The sequence below is a fragment of the Centrocercus urophasianus genome, unplaced genomic scaffold, assembly GCF_019232065.1.
Source record: "Centrocercus urophasianus isolate 14NV4802_14NV808 unplaced genomic scaffold, USGS_Curo_1.0 seq_12, whole genome shotgun sequence".
Classification (NCBI taxonomy): domain Eukaryota; kingdom Metazoa; phylum Chordata; class Aves; order Galliformes; family Phasianidae; genus Centrocercus; species Centrocercus urophasianus.
Window position 1 is genome coordinate 14,097,480 of NW_024884364.1, and position 16,534 is coordinate 14,114,013.

Sequence of the window (16,534 nt, forward strand, 5' to 3'; positions counted from 1 at the left end):
AATGCAAATGAACTAGCCAAGCAAGAATGAAAACAGGCTACTTTTTAGACATGGTAATAAAGATTTTCCTTTCCTGTTTCCCATCATTATTAAAAGCAATCTAAAACTTATAGCATACTTATGTATGTTACTCAGAGAACTTACAAAACTGGTAACCACTGTAAAATAAATCCAGTAATTTCATCCATTATTTTAAGTGAGTATAATGTAAGTATTCATCTTGCATTGGCCTCAATGCAGCGATGCCACGACTTCATGAATTAAGGCTTTTGAATCTTGTGAAGAAAATAGAGGCCGGATTTCTTTTTCCTTTCCTATCTCTAAATGTTTTATCTATTACTGTTTTCAGTAAGAATACTAATGCAACCCTGAATCTAAAAGAGTAGACAGCCCAATTTTCTGTTCTCCTGAGGTCAATTTTCCAGCTTTGGTTTTAATTTGACAGGAAATAACAGAAAGTTTAGGAAGTGGATTTTGCTGTGCTCAGAGGTATTGATTTTTAGACATTGATGCTGGAGTGTTTGATTGGGGTCCCTTCTGTCTTTATGTCCAGAATGACTAACAGTGCTTAAGTAGCTGAGAAGAGGCTGAGTTCTTCAGGTAATGATGATCATTTTATTTTAGTATCTCTATACTTCCTTGCTCTTGGCTATCACCTCTGCTTGCAGGGATAGAGATATGCATCCACAGACTTCACAGGGGCCTGTGCACCCACTCTTCCCTGCCTGCCCATCCCCAGTGCAAAGTCTTCCCAGTCAGGAACCCTGAAGTCTTCCTCCTCCTGTCATCCTGCCTGCTCCTACTTGCCATTTTGCCTTCTGGCCATGCTGTGATGGAGAGGACTGCCTTAGGGCTGTGTGGGCTTAAAAGAGATACCGTGAGGCACTGGAGCCGTGTGGATTTATACAGTTGTCACTGGACATCAGAACTCTGTGAACTTGATAGAGTTTGCCTTAGGGTTGTGTGGATTTAAGGGCTCCACAAGATTTCAGGATATAAAAATCCTTCTAAAAACTAGGTAATTCACCTTCAGATCTTACAAAAATAAATAAATAAGTAAATATCTTCAGGCTGTCCAGCTAAAATACATTAAGACAAAACTATCTACTTTTTCCAAAGCTTTATAAGAAATTCAATAGCTCAGTGTGCACCAAATTTCTTAGCAATATTTACATTAATTTGATGCAATTGGTGAGGCAGAGGCAGCAGTAGCAGCATAATAGAGAGGATAAAACTTGATATTTCTGTAGCAGACCAGTAGTGATTTATGTTAAATAATTTGAAAAAATCCAAAGATCCTCATATCTTAAAAAATAATACATAGCAAAACTCTTATGTTTATTTTCCTCCTAACCCATATCTGGACTATGTATTTCGTCTTTGGTATTTCCCAGGGTAGCAACTATCACACCTATCGTCCAACAATGCTTAAAGAAGAAATCAATAAATTATCTTAGGTATTAACTGAATTTATAGGTTAGTTAAGCCCAGGCTAAGATGATGGAGATTATCAATTACTCATTTGTCTGAGGACCAGAATACTCTTGCAAATCAACATCGGACAGGAGTCTTATTTTAGAGTAATGCTGAGGCTCAGTGTGACCTACTCTCACAGTGCCATAGTTGTATATCACAGCTTCTAGCATTACCTGATATGAGCTCTTACAACTGTTATTTTCTTTCTTGGTAAAAGTTTGATTTACAGAGTCATTTCTAAATGTCATAAAGTTCTGGGCTTGAAGTAACAGTGGTCATTTATTTTATTTATAAATGGAGATATTGTTGAGCTAATTACAAATGCAATAAAATAATCCTTTCTTCTAGATGTTTTGAGCAGGGGAGCTAAACAGAATCAAAGAAGATAACTGTCAGTGGTTAATTATAAGAATTGAGTTAAGATTGCATTGATGAGTCTGATGAGTGGATACTGAGATGAGGCATTGAACTTTGTTACTTAGACAAATAAATACAAGAGTTGAGTTTCAGTTTTTGACAATAACACTTTCACCCTTTCCGAGGGAAAAATGATCTTGTTTCAAAGTCATACAGGAAATATTTTGGTAATAGAAGTTTTAATATCAACCTGAGGATGTTAGATTTGCTACCTCAGAAATTCCACAGAAAAAAATAACAAATCAAACAGTACACAAAATATTTTAAAAAATTCCCCAGCATACTCTTACCTCAAATAAACATTTATTTGTACTTTTTCGTCATGCCAAAAAAGACCTAACAACCTGTAGTTTATTATGATCAGAGAGACCTTGGGTCTTCTCTAGTCTCTCTAATAAGGATCTCATTTAACCTACTCTTCTAACATAGGTAGGAGTAGTAAAATTATGATAAAGCTACACTTGAGGAATTCTGTCACACATAGCCTTCATATCCCTTTTTTTGAGCAGCTATTAATGCATAGCAGGCTTACTTTGTTATCCTAAGGCAACTAATTCTCTGTGAGAGCCTTTGATAAGGGTCACTGTCAAAAAAACCTCGTCAGTGCTTTCATTAAAAAAAGTAAGACCATACAACAACAAAAACAAAAACACATTCAAAACAAATAAACAAACAAAAAACCACAAATGCAATCCAGATGTTCCTATAATTCTTGATGGTATGAATCTGAAATCACATTTTCTGTATAGAAAGTAAAGCACAGAAGAAAGACAGCCTTTTAGGTGTTTGACGAACTGGGTGCCATACAAAACTCTTTTGAAATTATAGAGGTATGTGAGAAAGATGCATTTCTTAGGAGAAAGGGAGTTAATTCTCTCTGAATAAATATCACCATGGGCTATTTGCTTTCAACTGGTAGTTCTTAAGTCTGCAATCTCTTATAGCCTTGTGCATAATTAGAAGTTAAAAAAAAATAAAAATCATAAGGCAAAAGAAAGATGAATATTCAAATATTTCTAATGTCACATCAGCTATATCAGATCTATCAGATATGATGTAGGATGTTATAGTCAAATTAACATTTATGCCACTCTGTTCCTCAATCTGCTAATGAAACCTGTAGGTAAGCACAGATTTATGGGAAGGGAGAAAGCTGCCTTGTGCTGCCAGCAAAGCTGTGATAGGAAAAGAATATAAATCTTCGTGAATGAAGGAATTAGCATTTTCTGCCCCTGACCCTGAGTTTCTGAGGCATTCTTTTCTTGACACTGCATTCTTGCTTGACTCTTGCTTACTTTAGACAGCTAAAGTGGCAAATCAGTAAAGAACCTAAGAGCCCTCATACAGCACAAAATCTGTTCTTCCAATATGGCCCTGCTTCTGCAGTGCTACTGCCTAATAGCGAAAGGATGTTCAAAAACTTGAATGTACAACTTTCAAATGACGGTACATGTTGAATTGTGTGCCCTGCTAAAATTCAAAACAATTTCAAATATAAGTTCCTAAAGAAAAAAAGCAAATGCTAATATTGCAAATAGAGATGCACAGCAAATTAGATTTGAATGTGAGGTTCTTAAGATGCAATAACATCCCTCACAAGACAACCTGATGTCTTCTGAGCAAAGGAAATATCTTGCCAAGATTACTTTCATTTCACCATTTGTGATTTCTTTTGTATTAACAAGGATTGAAACAGAGCATTCAACTTGCCTTCAGAAGAGTTGTTCTGTACATTCAGCAACTGTTTAGCAAAGTCTTCCCTGAGTATCTGAGTAGCTGTTGCTTGCTTTGTTTCTTCCTCTGCTGTCTTCATTTTTGCCTCTTTCTGAATAGTCACATTTGTCAATTTGGTCTTTTTGTCCTTATTTTAAGGTTTTTGATGACGTAGTTTGTCACAAGAATTATTATGGTCCCCAATAAGTGCTTAAAAAACAAACCAATTTCAAAAGATTAGGTTGTACTGTCTTATTTTCTTGTGCTGTACTTCTGTATATTTATTTCAGAGATGAGCAGCTTTACCTTTTAGAACCCATAAACTCTTTTCCCCATCTGATAGAGAACAAGCATGGCAAAGCATGTTTCTCTCATAAGGAAGTGGGTCAAACTGGGCTCTGGACACGGCAAGAGAAAAGGAGAGACATTCAAGATGTTGTTGACTAAAGGAATGCAAGTGATTTGAGAAGTCCAGAAAAAAATAAGTTGAGGGCTTTTTTTTGTCTCCACAGCACTTCATTTGATATTTCATTGACATATTTCTGAAGAGGATGAAGTCATGCTAAATAAAGCAGATACATCTAGATATAATTTCCAAACTACAAATTTGTGCAGATGCAGCAGATCAAGACTTTCCCATCTCAAGGACTCGTTTAGTAACATTGCCAGATGCAATAGTTGAGGAGCAGCACTTGTTACATGGGGCTTTTCTGCTGAGAGAGTTTTTAGAGCTGGCTGGAAAACCAGCTTCCTTTGGGTGCGTGGAAAACTACCACTCTTCATGTCTGTTCTCTTATAAATTTTTCTATTTATTTTATTTTATTTTATTTTATTTTATTTTATTTTATTTTATTTATTTCATGGCAAGCAGAGAGAGTTGTACAAGTCACAAAAGTCTAAATACTCTTCTCCTTGGTACTAAAGAGAAATAGGTTTGAATTGAAGAGTTCATATCATCGAAGCAAGTTCAGATCATTCATTCTTATAGCACTTGTGATTGGCAGGCAAGTTACTTTATGAGTTTTGACATACGGGTTTCATCTCTATGTAATATTTTTCAGTCACAATTATTCACAAAGCTGTATTTTGTAGACCAAACATTTCTGACTAATTTGGAAAACCTTTCTCTGCCCTTTAAATATGTAAGCTCATCCATTATCAGCACCTCTCCAACTCAGAGGTTTACTTACCAGGTAATGTAGTCGTAGAAATGAACATAACAACCAACTGTCTTTGTTAGAAAATCAGACTGATGAGAAGAAATGGGGAAAAAGATGTTGGTACAGAAATCTTCAGGGAAGCAATGGTTGATTTTACAGTACAGTGGATCACGAAAGGTCTTTCTTAATTTCTCTTTCTGTGCAAGGCTAAATACAGCCTCTATCCTTTCAGTTTCTGGGTAAGAGTGTTAGGAGCAATCTTCTGCACACTGACTCTGAGCCAAGAAGACTTTAGGACCCCTTAAGCCCCTCTTCACTTTCTTCTGTTCCCACATTTCTCAGGATTTTAGAAAAGCAGTATATATGTGCACATGTCCTAGTTACATCATGGCACAAAAATGTGCCATTCTTTTTCTGTGGAGGCACAGATGTTGTGATTCAACAGGACCTTTGCACAGTTTCACGTTGAAGGAAAAGCATCAGATCTCCCACACTTCTTCACATCTGCCTCTCCCTATTCCTGATGTCCAGAGTATTTATAGGAGGTTCTCATAATTTCATGGCTTCATAAAACCTTGCTTAGTATTACTCACAGAAATTATAATTTAGGTCTTGTGGAACCTAACCTGTTGCACCAACTTTAGTTAGATCATTGCAGTACTGATATTTCTAACGTATAAATTGATGAACTCTGAACCAGTTGTCCTGTAGGAGGTGAGATTTTGTGAACAAGGAGAATTTTAGGCAATTGGGATAATATTTTATGACAATTTGAAAAAGAATGTGTTTGAGTCTCAATTATGGTTTATAAGTGTGTTAATTTATAATAGCTCAAAAGATGCTACTCCATTCACATGATAGCAACTCACTTTTAACTTCAGGCTGGAAAAGATCTGCATGCAAGATGCCAAAAGTTAACAATTGAGGCCCGCTAGGCTCTCAGAAAAGCCCTCAGAGCCATAGCATGCACACAGCTAATGCAAAATTGTTTTACCAGTGCTTTAATTATGTGTTAATTATTTATTCATTACATTGTTTATCCTCAAATTTTATCAAGTCTCAGTTGTCCCTGCCTAAAAGCCACAGTTACATCAGTGATGGCAGCACTGCACTCTTGCATGAATACGTTTAAGCCAAATTCTCCTAGATTACAGTGTTATCAAGAGATGGAGACCTTGAATCTAAGAATCCAAATTTATGAACTTTCAAGCTTCCAGTAGTTGAAGGAGGAGGAACAACTGTGTACATGGGTTGATGGTGATAGGGCTAGGGGGAATAGTTTTAGAATAAAATGGGAGACTAATATCCTAGATTGGATATTAGGAGGAAGTTTTTCACACAGAGAGTGGTTACACACTGGAATAGGTTGTCCAGAGAGATTGCGGATTCTTCATCCCTGGAGGCATTCAAGGCCTGGCTGGATGTGGTTCTGGGCAGCCTGGCCTAGTGGCTGGTGACCATACCCATGGCAGCGGGGTTGAAACTAAATGATCTTTGAGGTCCTTTTCAACCCAGGCCATTCTGTGATTCTATGATTGTATGATTCACAGAATCACAGAATCACAGAATTGTAGGGGTTGGAAGGGACCTCTAGGGATCATCGAGTCCAACCCCCCTGCCAAAGCAGGATTCCCTTACACCATAACTGCAAACCCAATATGTCATTATAGAGTAAGTGCTGAAGTGTAAGCAAAGCACTTCAGATTGCTTGTTTGGGCTGGATATTAGGAAACATTTCTTCTCAGAATGAGCAACGAAGTACTAGAGCAGGCTACCCAAGGAGGTGGTGGAGTCACCATCCTTTGGTGTTCAAGAACCATGTAGATCTGGCACTGAGGGGCATGGTTAGTGGGCATAGTGGGGAAGAGTTGGTGGTTGGAATAGGTGATCTTAAAGCGTCTTAATGATTCTGTGATTTTATGATGATATTGTATTTAATTTTCAAGTAACAATAGTTATGGAAAATGATGCGTTTCAGTGACTTTTTCCCATCTATGAGATAGTCCTCATGTTGAAGATGCCAGTAATCTAAGAATGGTACATAACCTTTCAAGAGTTTTTTTTTTTTCCTAAACACAGACAAATTAAACTCATCCTGAAAGTCCATTGAAGCATTAGTAACAAAATCTGTTGTGCTTCAACACTGCATAATCAAACTGATCTTCTGAATAATCATGAGGTATCACAATTTATGCCTTCCACGATTCTATGATTATAAACTGTATACTGAATACTTATTTATAATCCATAGGTAATCTGCGGGTTTTACATCACTGACTAAATCATGCTGTGTTCTTTCTTTGTGTCCATCTTTTATACTTTCTCATGGGGCTTTCTCTTTTTAAAGTATAATATGCAAAAGATGCTGGGACCTTATCCTAGTGAATTACTCCATATTTCTGCAAAGTCAGAACTTAAAGCAGCTTATTTAAAAGTAGCATTATCTTCCATGTTTTCCTGAATTTAATAACATATATAGTGGTCTTACTTTATTATGGTTCGTTCATGATCTCAGGGCGATCTTATTTTTATTCAGGTTATTAAAAATAAAGCCAGAGCAACATGTTGGAAACCGAGCTTTATTCAAATGCTGTCATTCTTAATTTTCATGCTTTATTGCCTCTATTTATGCTCTACCATAGGTATGGTACAAATCAAGACCATCACAAAATACATTTGATAATGCATTTCAGTTTACAAATATCCATTGAAATCCCTGACAAGAGGAACAAACCAGAACATAGGAAGAACATGAGGAAAAACTTTTTTATTGTGAGAGTGACAGAGCAGTGGAGCAATCTGCCCAGAGAGTTTGTGGAGTGTCCTTCTCTGGAAATATTCCAAGACTACCTGGATGCTTTTCTGTGCAACCTTCTGTAGGGAACGGCTTTAGCAAGGGGTGATGATTTTGATGACCTCTAGAGATCCCTTTCAGCTAATAAATTAGGTGATACTGTTTCAAGGTTTGCAGTTTTTTTGTTGTTGTTTTAAAGGATTTTTTTTTCCCTACACACTTTGATAAATTTATTATTCTTTTTTTTTCACTAGTTAAGAAGCAAGCTTCTTCATGAATGTGATAACTTAATTCCTCGGCTTGCATAAATTGAGAAATCATTATGCAGTCTGTAAAACTGCATCTGTCGTTTGCAGAGACCCAGTGGGTGAGTGGTAAAACTGTTCGTTTGTTCTCTACTGGGTCTTATTATAATTTTAATATTTCTAGTTTTTTACTACCATGGCTACCATTTGCTGCTGTATCCTGTGAGCATTTCCTCCCTCTCCTAAAAGAGGTGCAAGAGGGATTACTTTCATGATAATAAGCAGACAGGACTTTAAGAAGCAGAGTGGTGCCACTGCCATCCTGTCAGCATACACATGACATCTGCTTGGACCCACAGTGCTCTTTCAGGTCATGTGTTCCATCAGTTTTTTTGTGTACTTCCTTACCAAAATTGGTTCACTTGCATTCTCCTCACCCCTATTATATGATGGACAGATGGCTGTTTATTGAAGTTTCAGATCCGCATCATTTCCTCTACCTTAAGTTTTATGAATGCCTGCAAATTTTTAATTGCTTGACAAGCAGGATGTTGTAAACAACCCATATTTTATGCATATATGAAACATAATCATGAGTTTAATGACTTTATTGACTGATGGTCCTGAAAAGTTGAACAAAGAGGATGGGAAGGTAGAAGGTTTGGCAAGAAAGTATCGTGTGATACTTTTAGAAATTTGAAGTTTTTGTGGCATGCTTTATGTGTCCAAAGTGATTCCTAGAAAGAAGTCAGGTCTGTGATTGCTCTTCAGCAAGCCCTACGTTATTGGTGAATGAAGCAGCAGCCCCACATTCCAAAAATGGGGACTGCAAGAGAGGTGTCAGAGGTGATGCCTTGTATTCTTGTCATTTCATCAGTGCCCTTTTGCCACATTTTATTGTATGATTATCATTCAGCTTTCTTTGGAAGGCTACTTAGTATTCAAACTTTGATTGACTGTTACAGTCATGACCTGTCAATGGGAAGTTCAGGAGAACTCTAAAGGCTCTGTTCAAACTTCAGAGGATGGGAAAGATTCAGTCTCAAGAGCACTAGGGATACTGTATTTCCACAAAGGGTGGGATGGAAGTTAAATTTTGTTGCGACTTACACTGTGTGTAAATTACAGGACTGTAGCTCATTTATTTTAATAGATAATTCACATCCTATGCATCTGGAAATAGGATTGTCAGGGCTGGTCGTATTAACAAGGTCTGCACTCTACAGCTAATGCAATTGAAAGCTGAGTGGAAATGCTTAAAAATATCCCCCCCCCCCCCCCTTTTTTTTTTTTTTTAAAGAAGTGAAGAAGAATGCAAACTATTTCTGTGTTAGGATGAGTTTTGTAAAGTGTAGATGAAGGAGGAAGCAACTATGGTATTTTTCTCTGCTCTTGTGCAAAGGTTTTGTATAACTCTCTCTGTCTCTGGTTGTGTTGTTACTGTCACTGAATTCTTTGTTTTTAACCAGTCCTATGTACAAAGAACTGTTTAAGTTTGAATACAGATAATTTCCTGAGGCTGATATATTTTTAAAGTTCTGGTGAGGCTGCCTGCAGGCATTGCAGTTATGTGCCTTTCAGATGTAAATGAACACCATTCTTCTGCCACTCAAGCAACCCTTCATACTTGTATCAGTGTATTTAAATACAGAGGGAAGCAGCGTTGAATTCACTCACCAAAGGGTAATTAAAGAGATGTATTTAGGATGGCAAAATGAGTACAATTAGTACAACAATTGGACATCAAAGTCAGACTCTCCTCTCAGTTGAAGTATAAGAAAACTGACTTCTTTTCTTTCTGAATTACTTTTATGTATTTCTTCAGATTGTAAATCTAGCAATCATTCTTTTTCAGTTTCTAGTTCTGTACTGCAGACATCCTTTAAGATGCTTTTGCTGGGGAAATAAGAAGGAGGGAAAGGAGAGGGAAAAAAACCCAAAACCATAAAGAGAAGGTTCAAGTTGGCTGAAGAATGTAATTACATTCTCCAAAAACAGTTTTATTCCATGACAAAGTCTATTGTTGGTTTTCTTTTGTTTTTTGTTTTTTGTTTTTTGTTTTTTGTTTTTTGTTTGTTTTTCGGGGAACTTCACTAACTTCAAAGGGATGAGTACTGAATTTCAGGTATTTTTTTTCTTTCCCTTTTTTTTTTTTTTCTTTAGTGTTTTTTTTTAATTATTATTCATTACAGTTGAAAAAAACTAGGAGTTGAGTACACCTCCACACTTCAGATAAAGATAATGGATGTTCACTCTTCCATTGAAAAATTGTCTTCAGCCAAGCATCTATTTGGCAATTTTGGAATGCCAGCATAGCAGATTAAAAACATTGGATCCCAGTGCCCTTTTCATTCCATTAAGAGCTAACATGTACAGTTATAAGAAGAAACATGCAGCAAGCAATCATGTAAATATCAATAAGGGTTTCTTAGTAGCAAAGCTGATTTCGTATAAATAACTCATCTTCATCTTTTTTAATTAAAAAAGTTTAATTAGAGAAATCAGTTTACACTCATCATGATGTACAAATGAATTCTGGTATATGTCAGCCAGAAATAAATACATAAGAGTGAAATAATCAATATAAAAAAGTCAAAAAGTGTCAGATAACAAGATTTAGTTTACCGGCAATTGATATATATGGCTGGGTTAGACCCAGCTGATTAGAGGGTGTAGGACAGCTGAAAACACTTCCAATTAAGAGAAGAATGGAAAAGAAATTGGCATGTGGAAGTGTATAAGAAATTCCAAATGTAAGTGCATGTGACTGACTTCCATCAGATCACATCATTCATGCCTTGTCCCTGTGTCTAAAGAAACTCCCTACAAGAGAAGGGAAGGAGTAAGGGTTCCTTCCTCCTTTCCTGGCACACAGCTCAGGTTAAATTATGTATGTTACCATGTACCTCTTGGTACTGAGGATTTTAAGCAAGGGCTTACTCTGTGCGATGCAGACTTTCAGATATTTAACAAATAATAGTGAACAAGAAGTAAATAGTGATTTGATTATTATTTGGAAAATAATGGAAAACAGGAATTTCCATTATTCAAAGACAAGGAAAAACTATCAGAGCAGAATGGATTAAATGCTAATTAAGCAGATTGTCTAATTTCTGCTCTTATAATAATTGAAGTATTTTAAAAATATTGAAAATCAAATACAAGCAGAGCAGTCACCAGTAAGGACAAACAATATGTAGTGAACAGATCGAGGTATTTTTCTTTTTTCTTCCCAAGGTGGATTAAAGCCTACTTAAGAACAGATAAGAAAAGGCTCTTTAATTTTAAATGGTAAATTTTTTCCTACTGTCCTTTGAAGCTAAGATTTATGTGATCACATTGTCTGTTCATCTCCTATCCAATAAACTTTTGACCTTGCTAGCAATTTTAAGCCAAATTTGACAAAGGATTAGAGATCTCACATGCTTTATTCTGTTCCTTAACAAATTAAAAAGAAAAATCATACAAGGATGGCAAAGGAGAAAGAAGTGAACTTGAAGCCATTGCTAAACATGAGAGAATAACAATGAACAAACAGCACATGTCTCAAATTTGATTGCTCTCATATGATTGCTGCTCATCTTTTAATATGTGTACTGTAAAGGGGAGGTGAAAATCCAATAACCTATTCCAAAAAAACACCATAAACTTGTACATTTCTGATTTAACAACACCAAGGAATTTTTTTGAAAAGGTGCACATTTTTGCTGCAGCAGTGGTTGGTATTAGGTAATGGTTCAACAGAACTTAGAGGCTGAAAGCTTCTACGTGAAGCTCTGGCACTCTCAGAGGGGAAAGGCTGGAGGAGTGTTACAGTCAAATTCTTGCTTATTTTTTGTTCAAGCCTAGTGATTTCCCAACACGTCTTGAGTTCCCTAGCTTTCTAGTCTGTAGAGCCTGTCCCACTAGCACTAGAGCATTTAATTGTATACTGGGAATAGAATAGTTTGAAAGGTACAATATGCAACAGTCTCCCTAGCACCACAGGTGCAGCATAGGAGGTAGAAAACACAGGGAAGAAGTAGCTGAAGCAATTCGAAATTGCTGACATACTACCCCCAAAGAAGTCTATATTTTATTGTAAAAGGGAGAAGTTTAGAATTTCAAAGCAGAAGGAAACAATTTCCGAAAAGACCTCCAAAAAGCTGACAACTCTAAACTCAGCTATATCGCAATACCACCCTTGCCAAATATATATTAAAAAAAAAAAAAAAACAAAAAAGTGCATTTGTACTTCTCTGTTGGTTACTCTTACTTAAAGTGTGTATGTGTGTGTGTGTGATGCAGCTGTTAATATATGTTGGTTTAGTTGCTATAGGAGGAAAGTATCATAGAATCACAAGGTTGGAAAGGACCTACAAGATCATCTAGACCAACTGTTCCCCCACTACCTATTGCTACCACAAGCCTCTAAACCATATCTTATAGCTCCTCATCCAGATACCTCTTGAACACTGCTAGGAAATGGCCACTCCACCACTTCCCTGACCAGGCCAATCCAGTGCCTGACTCCTCTTTGAAAGAAAATGGTTTTTCTTATGTCGAATCTAAGCCTCCTCTGTTGCAGCTTGTGGTCATTTCCTGGGGTCCTGTTTGTTACCTGGGAGAAGAGACCAAACCCCTCCTCATCACAACTCCCTTCCGGAAGTTACAGAATGCAATGAGGTCTCCCCTGAGCCTCCTCTTCTCCAGACTAAACAATCTCAGCTCCCTCAGCTGCTCCTTGACCCCTCACCAGTTTCGTTGCCCTTCTCTGGATGCACCCCAGGGCCTCAATGTCTTTCTGGTATTGAGGGGCCCAAAACTGAACACAGTACTCAAGGTGCAGCCTCACCAGTGCTGGGTACAGAGGGATGATTACCTCCCTGCTCCTGCTGGCCCCACTATTTCTAATGCAGGCCAGGATGCTGTTGGCCCTCTTGGCCACCTGGGCACACTGTCGGCTCATGTTCAGCTGAGCATCAACCAACACCCCAGGTCCCTTTCCTCTTCACAGTCATCCAGCCACTCATCCCCAAGCCTATAGCACTGCATGGGGAAGAACAAGTGCTGAACTAGCTAAGACACCACAGTAAGGAATAGACTGCTGTCTTTCCAGGGGTATCAGCTCTGACGGGGGAGCTCCTTGGTGCAAAACAGAAAAAGTAGTCATTAGAATAAATTAGTAAGGGGAAAAAATCAGAACTGAAAAATTTCCTGCCAATAGAACAGACAGCAGCCTCTCTAGAAGTCCATAGCTAAGGCTGTGTTGTTCAAATTATTATTATGTTAGACTGAAGAAAAAAAAAAAGCTTTCAATCAAGGCTACTCCTTTAGTGGCAGAAAATTGAACAGGTTACTGTTTTATATTTTCTTCCCAGGTATTATTATCTTCAGCCATGCGTCATCCTCCTATTTCTCCATGCAGCATGATTGGTTTAACATGATTTAGAAGACAGATGAATGTTCAGTATAGTGATTGCTCCAGCAGGCTCATGGGCTGTGCTTAGGAGCTGTGGGAAAACTCAGAGCTTATTTAACACATTGCAGAATTACTCTCTTAAGTGGATTTGTTTTGTCAGGAGCAAAAAGAAGTTGTGTTTTCTGTTTTCAGACACTGTCAACTTTTAAAGTCGTTGCCCCTTTTCCCCAAAACCCAACCAGGTTCTGATGCACTGAGATTTGTGTTTGCGGTAAATTGCAGGTGTTTGTACAAGCTGCTTGTAGGCCTCCTTCTGTGGAAAGAAAAAAGGAAGCTTTCTTGTAGTTCCAGTGAATCTGAGAGCCAGTTCAGTGGGATAGCCTGAGTTATGCTCTGCTGTGTAGTATGACCAATTGGTTCTATCTTTGAAGATGAAGTCATACAAAAGCACAGCAGTTTAGTTCTTCTATGCTTCATACATTTGCTGACTCAGATTTTAGTAGTAACATTTCATTATGTAGCTACAAAGCATTCTCCTATCTTTAAGGGTCATCTAGAAGACTAAACACAACCGAAAAATGTTTGCAGACTACTGAGGAGTTAGAGCTGACCTGTCAAAGTTGGGAACAATGCTACCTTAAAGTCCTTGACTCAACATGTATATAGCTTTTGACAAGAGGTATCACTCAAGGAGAGAGAGAATTTTTTGCTAGAAATGTGAGGTCTTTCAAAGACAGCAAGTCATTCTGCTGCAAGCAGAAATGTATTGTGGGTAGCGGGGAAATGAATCTTTTGATTATGAGCTCTTACTTAAAATAACATCGTTGCCATTCCCTAGGATGGAAAAAATAGCAGCTGACTCCCTCTGTCTCAAAGGAACAACCAAAAAAAAAAAAAAGCCATCAGCATGTTCTGCAAATATAGATGAGAAATGTCCAATATAATAACCATAAACATCCTGTACAAATATAGGATTGCAGTACTAACAAAGTAGTGTAAATGCTGAAACTGTAGTACAGATAAAAAAATCAATCTCTGTTTTTCCCCAGGAGTGTAGATCTATGCTGAGTGCTGTCTCTAGGTACCTATCACCTTTCAGAGTGAGCTTGTGTGGGGAAGGGCGGATGAGGAGTGTTTTTTGCCAGTAAGCAGCACATTATAAGCATTAAAAACACCAAATATGAGATTTATCTCACTCATCTGAACTAGCTGTCAGCAAAAAGGCCATTCTATTTTTATGTTTTATAAGTCAGAGATTTTAAGAGCTGACAGTCACCTACCTATTACCTAAAGAATCTTATGGCATTCAGTTTGTTCTCAAGAGCACTAAAAGAGCAAACAGCAAGCAGAACAAAAAGGCATGTGTATTTAAGTGGTTTGCCAGCATGGAACCCATAGACTCTTCCAAAAAAGACCATGTTGCTGCACTTAGTAGCATTTTGTAACATATAAACTTGTAAATACACAAAATACATATTATGATGTAGTTTTCAGTCTGAGCAAATACTATATTTCAGAAACAGGTGAACAGAAATTGAGCAAAAAAATAGCAGTATAACTCCTGTGTAAACATTCCTCCATCCAAAGGGCTTTTTATTGCTCACGGGTGTTAGAAAGGCACCAGCTGTCGCCAAGCAATAAGGAGTCGTCAGCTCAGTATTACCCCCAACATTTTTGACCCTACGGGATAGATTTTCAGTAGGTTTTCAATCACACTTAGTCTCCTACTCTCTCTCTGCTTGTCTCTGAGCTGTATGCCTATCTTTTGCTATAAATGAAGTGAGTCAATCATACATTATAAATGCTGATTGCAGCCCCATTAAAGGTTTTATATGTAGATATTATCTACATAAATAAAAAAGGTATGATCTATTCAAATGCAGCTGTCTTCGTTTGGACCATGCACAGTTAAATAAACACACTCTTATTCCTGCACTCTGTAACAGAAACAAAAAAAAAACCACATTTCTGTAGCTGTGATTTCAAATGTACAGTGCCCAAAATGTTATGTTTGCGAAAATTTTGACGCAATTATGAACTCAACTTCAGAGGCCGCTTATTTTATAATTGGGATAGGAATTATACTCTTCTGAAAATCTGTCCTTTCTCTGGGATGCTGAGCCCATCCAAAAACTGATACATCTGATTCCTCATAGTTTAAGAAAAGCACCAAATTCAGAAAGGACCATAGTGCTAAATAAAAAGCTCATTTGATTGATTGCTACTGACTGTTGAAGATATACCTGAACAATTACCTTCTGTTAAACAGGAAGCTAATCAATACTAGCAGGTAAATTAAATGCTGGATAACTCCAGCAGAATTTGAAGATGCCAAAAAATATTAAATAAACATGTCTGGAAGAAATGTGGCTCTTTCACAATACAGTGAACAGCTGTAACGGAAGCAGCCATGTTTGTGAAGTGCTGCACTTGCTGTTGATTATAAAGGGACCAATGATATAAGAGTGAATGCTTCTTGACTGAGACCGATAATAAAACAGCCATGCATTAACAAGGATGGACAGTTTTGGTAAGGTTCAGTTTCGTGGTTCATTTTCAAAACTTCAAGAGTTTCAGGCACTTTTTCAATTGATCATTGCTATGCTATTGAAATCAATGACTTGTCACCAGTGGCTCTGTGGTGATGCATTACATTTTCTCCATCTTGGTCAGAATGGTTGATTTCTTCTTGTTCAAAATCATTTCAGAAAGGCTATGTAATTTATCTGTTTTTATTATTTAAGCATTTTTCCTCTTTTCTTTAGAAAAGCCACACTAGAAATGTGTGATCCTTCACATCCATCTATAAATGTGCTCCAGTCTTACGATGCTTTATTTGGAGTCCTTTTTTTAACTGGAGCATATATCACACAGTAGAATAAAAATCAAAGCGCATGTGAGGAAGCAATGAATAAAGCCACAAAGGACTTACAGCCAAACTAACAAGCAGAGCAGGGAAAATCAAGATGATGGTGATCTGGGTCTGAACGTTCATGACTGTTTGAGATTGCTTAATCTTAACCTTTTAACATCTGTGTCTTTTTTTTTCTTCTTCTTTTCAGTTAACATCCTTTTATTTTTCCTCCATTCTTGAAAAAACTTTGGCAGCATAACTTATCAAAAAGGCATTTTACATTATTCAAGTTATAAATTTCATCCCGGTTTTTCTCTTTCCTTCACTTCATAAAGTGAAATAAATGAAGCCTACCCCAGCACCCATCAAATTCTGACTAGATCAAATTGATCTCCAGACTAGGCTCAATTATTATTAAAACGGGTTTTCTTATTAGAAAATGGCACATAGTGTTTACACTTCTCCTTCTCTTAC

General features: G+C 37.2%; 1 long non-coding RNA gene across 2 annotated transcripts in view; it reads left to right on the forward strand.

Moving 5' to 3' along the window:
* The window catches only part of LOC122156342, a 113,372-nt gene that overhangs the window by 70,309 nt on the left and 26,529 nt on the right, over positions 1 to 16,534 (forward strand). The window lies entirely within an intron of this gene.